This window comes from Micropterus dolomieu, unplaced genomic scaffold (genome assembly GCF_021292245.1).
Source record: "Micropterus dolomieu isolate WLL.071019.BEF.003 ecotype Adirondacks unplaced genomic scaffold, ASM2129224v1 contig_9898, whole genome shotgun sequence".
NCBI lineage: Eukaryota > Metazoa > Chordata > Actinopteri > Centrarchiformes > Centrarchidae > Micropterus > Micropterus dolomieu.
The window spans coordinates 8981-14100 of record NW_025738884.1 but is presented as its reverse complement, the minus strand read 5'-3'; positions in this window follow the sequence as shown (position 1 = coordinate 14100).

Below are 5120 nucleotides of genomic sequence, written 5' to 3'. Positions count from 1 at the left end.
GGTCCAGAGTATAACTGGATCAAAGTGGCCTGCGACATGTCCTGGTTTCTCTGTAGTGTCCGAGGGTTTTTGGAGTTTCAGTGGACCCAAAGACTGCTATGGACCCGAGTACAGACTGGCTAGAGAGAGTAGATTAAATGTTAATTGTAACTCAATTATTTGCTCAACCCCTCAGACTGTTTTTATTTTCCATTTAACTCTTTTAACCCTGATTGTACACTGCACTGTAACTTTTATTATTTTTTAATGTGTATTTTTTCAATTTCCCTATGTTGCTTTTAAACTTTTTTATATTTCCCTGTTGCTTTTATGTTTTATGTAAAGCACTTTGAATTACTTTGCTGTTGAAATGTGCTATACAAATAAACTTGCCTTGCCTTGCGTTGTTTTAATAAATATTTTTTTTACCACCAATTTGTCAACGTAACTGTAATTTCACTTAAAATTAATCACATGCCCGTTTTCTCTGTTGCTTGGAACAGCCACTATTCTGGTCAGGTTCTAGCTGCGTGCTCCCGAGCCTCTTGCCGACTACAGCGACAATACCGCAGCTAACGAAATGCAGTCCATTAACACCCCAGCATAACAATCCAACACAAATTCTACGTATGAATAAAAAAAAGAAATAAAGTTATTTGTGAAGCCCATCTGGCTAAACGTGAGTCAAATTGATGTCAGGTGAAAACACAATCAACATCAGAAAGGCTTGAGTCACAGAGAGAGATCTTCGATTTGTTTTGAAACTGACAAAACCGACACAGAGTTGGCTTTCAAACTACTGGACAGGTGAAGTAACATTACTGCAAAGCATGTGCTTTAGTTGGCTCAAGTTAGGTTACATTAGCTTGCCAGCTAAAGCCGATCAGTTGCTAACATTATCCTGTTCAAAATACTACAGCTTTATCAGAATCAGAATCAGGTTTATTGCCAGGTACATTTTCACATACAAGGAATTTGCCTTGGTATAAATTGTTGCTTACAGTAGACATTAACTTAAATAGAAATATATAAAAAAAAATTAAAAAGGAGATCAAAAAATTTACAAGTATACAAAAAATACAATAATACTATAATACAATACTGACAAGTATGTGCAAAAGTGTCTTCAGAGCATTGAGCTCCAGACAGTTCTGGCTGCACCAGGTCACCAGATGGTCAATCTCCTACCAGTAGGAGGACTCATCCCCACCTGAGATGAGCCTAATGACGGTGGTGTCATCCGCAAACTTCAGGAGCTTGACTGACCAGTGACTGGAGGTGCAGCTGTTGGTGTACAGGGAGAAGAGCAGAGAGGAAAGAACGCAGCCCTGAGGGGAACCAGTGCTGAGGGTCCTGGAGTCAGAGAGATCTTTTCCCAGCTTAACATGCTGCTTCCTGTCCATCAGGAAGTCTGTGATCCATCTGCAGGTGGAGTCAGGCACGATGGTGGAGGCTTTGAAGCAGGCTGGCACATGGCATGTCTCCAGTGAGGTGTTAAAAATGTTTGTGAACACCGGAGACAGCTGATTGGCGCAATGCTTCAGGGTGGATGGGGAGACAGAGTCCGACCCAGCTGCTTTGCAAGGTTTCTGCCTTGACAGTCTGTTGACTTCCCTCTCCAGGATGGTAAGAGAGGGGGAGGAGGTGGAGGATGAGATGGTGGACTGTGGCCGATCAGTGGTGTGACGGGTAATGGTGTCAGGTCTGTCCCATTGTCTTTCAAAACGACAGTAAAACTGGTTCAACTCATTGGCAAGTTGTGAGTCGTTCATGGAGTGGGGGGATTTAGGTTTGTAGCTGGTGATCTGTCTGAAGCCTCTCCAGACAGAAGAAGTCATTTCTTGAGAACTGGTGCTGTAATCTCTCTGCGTACAACTGTTTAACATCTTGCAACACCTTGCTACACCTGTACTTTGACTCCTTAAACCTGGCCCGGTCTCCACTCCTAAATGCCTCTTCCTTTTCCAATCTTAGCTGTCTGAGCTTAGCTGTGAACCAGGGTTTGTCCTTTTTATAACTCATCCTGGTCCGTGTTGGAATGCAGCTGTCCTCACAGAAGCTGATGTAGGACGTCACAGCCTCTGTATACTAATCCAGGTTGGTGGTAGCAGTCCTAAAAACATCCCAGTCAGTGCAGTCCAAACACGCCTCGAGGTTCTCTACAGCTTCACTGGTCCACTGCTTTGATGTCCTCACTACAGGTTTACACAGTTTTAGCTTTTGCCTGTAAGCAAGAATCAAGTGAACCATGACATGGTCAGAGTGACCCAGTGGAGCTTGAGGTACGGTGTGATAGGCACTGCTTAATGTAGTGTAGTAGTGATCCAGAGTGTTCCCCTCTCTGGTTGGACACTTTATGAACTGTCTGTATTGGGGAGTTCATGACTGAGGTTTCCTTTGTTAAAGTCACTAAGAACAATAACTAAGGAGTCCAGGAAGGTTCGCTCTACTCACAGTATCTGGTCAGCCAGCGTGCGCTGTGCGTCGTGCACATTGGCCTGCGGTGCGAAGTAAACACAAAGAAGAAAGTAGGTAGCAAACTCGTGGGGAGAGTAGAATGGTTTACAGTGTATCAGTAAATATTCCAGGTCATGAGAACAGTGTTGCTGAATCACATGAGTCACATCATTACACCAGCCACTGTTAATGTAAAAACAGACACCTCCACCTTTTGTTTTGCTGGACAGTTGGAAGCCAGTCAGCTGCAGTCTGGTATTGATCCACACAGCCATGTCTCCGTGAAGCACAAAATAGAAGATAAAGAAAATAGATCTCTGTTTTTCCCCACCAGTAGCCGAAGTTCGTCCAGTTTATTGCAAAGTGAGCGCACATTGGAGAGAAATATTCCCGATAGCGGTGTCCTCTTCGGCGTGGTCGCACCAGTGTACCGGACCTCCTACCTCTCCTTTGGTGTCTCACCACGTGAACAGCGGAAAGTGAAGCCTTGACTGGAATGTCCAATAATTCCACTGATGACATCAGAAAAGTCAGAATTAAATCCGCTGGTGTTGTTCCCCTGATGTTTATGAGCTCTTCTCTGGTGAAAGAGCTCCGGGTATCACAGCAGAATGCAAAGTTAACAAACGTAAACAAAACAAACAGAGTGCACCAAAATACCACGGCTGCCCTGAGCTTTCCTTACCTTATGGCTTTCCACATTACTTCACCAGCTAACACTACCCATATTACTATCCTGTGTACCACCAGTATTATCTCAAAGTTTTGATTTTAGCCTGCAAGAAAGAATGTAACGGTAAAAAGCAAATATGGAGTGATTTGTAAATACTGCACCGTGATTTGTAAATACTGTGCCGTGTAACAGCTGTGCCGCAGTTTTGTTCTGACCTCTTCTCGGCATCACCGGAAGTGTTTCAGCAGTGGAGCGTGCAGCCTGCCCCATGTTACTGACTTGTTAATTTGCTGCTTCTACTACTTTCTTCTTCTTCTGTGACCCCGTTTTGTTCTGTTGTCTGCAGGCTGTATTTCCCACAGGGAGCATTTCAGCGTCTGATGGAGGCATAGACTAGAATGGCTCCAGCAAATGCAGCGCAGCCGTAAAGCAACACAAGCAGATTCAATGGACTTTGTGGTTTACTGCGGTCTAACTGTTATAAATTGCGGCATTGTGGATTTAGATTTTGACACAGAGTGGACGAAAATGCCTTAATGTCAGAGGAGAATGGGCAGACTGTTTCGAGATGACAGAAAGGCAACCGTAACTCAAATAACCACTTGTTACAACCAAGGTATGCAGAAAACCATCTATGAATAGACAACACATTGAACCTTGAAGCAGATGGGCTACAGCTGCAGAAGATCACTCCGGGTGCCACTCCTGTCAGCTAAGAACAGGAAACTGAGGCTACAATTCACACAGGCTCACAAAATTGGACAATTTTGAAAAATTGTAACAAAACGAAGCCTGGTCTGATGAGTCTCGATTTCAGCTGCAACATTCAGATGGTAGGGTCAGAATTCATGCGCAAACAACATGAAAGCAGGGATCCATCCTGCTTGTATCAACGGTTCAGGCTGGTGGTGTGGCCTCCTAATTCATCAGATCTCAATCCAATAGAGCACCTTTGGGATGTGGTGGAACGGGAGATTTACATTATGAATGTGCACCCAACAAATCTGCAGAAACTGCGTGATGCTATCAAATTAATATGGACAAAAGTCTCTGAGGAATGTTTCCAACACCTTGTTGAAAGTATGCCACGAAGAATTAAGGCAGTTCTGAAGGCAAAAGTGCTGGTGAGTGTATGTTTATTAAAGAGGTCGCAGTGCAGTTCTACACCAATGCAAACTACAGCATCAATAGTAGAACTCTCTGACAGTGACAATCAAAATTGAATACTGAACGTTATTATTATGGCTGAGCTGTTTTAAGTTTTGCAAACTTTAGTGATTTTCATCATGTAAAGCTTGTATTTAAATGTTTAAATGGACTTGCTCTTCAGCCTCTTTGTAAGTACATTAAGAGACTACAGAGCAGCAGCAGATCCAACAGAGAAGCTTCAAGAGGTAACTGTAAAGTTTTATTTTGCAAAATTTCTTTCAGGAAGGAGCAAAGTCTTGGAACTCGCTACCTAAACAAACTTCAAACTGCTGCAAACTTTACAACCTTTAAGAGAGAGGCCATAAAATAATAATTAAAAAGAGAAAGTAAGGTTCATTTTCAAAAACATACATCTCTGTTTTATATGTTGTTGTTGTGATGTTGATTATAAAGACTAGCTGTTTCATTAAAGATACACTTAATAACACAGGGAGCAGCAGGAGAGAAGCAGTTTAATAGAAATATTAACTGATTAGCAGTGATTGTTCAGAGGAAGTTACCACCACCACCAAGGAAAAAAATTCTACTGAGTGCTGTTTTGTGTATGTGCAACAATACTCAACCTGATGCTAAAATAACAGTCTAATACAGTCTAAGAATAGCTTGTCTATATAATGCATTTAGACCAACACTGCATTATGAGGCTATGAGTCAGAACAGATAATCAATGAAACCATATTGCTTTCCCAAGGAGTCCAGCTACAGCATGAGTTAGCTCATTAAAACTGCTGTATGAGCTGAGTGTAGAGAAAATGGATGTGTAATGTCTTGAGCCAAATGCCACGGGGTGGACTGCAGTTTT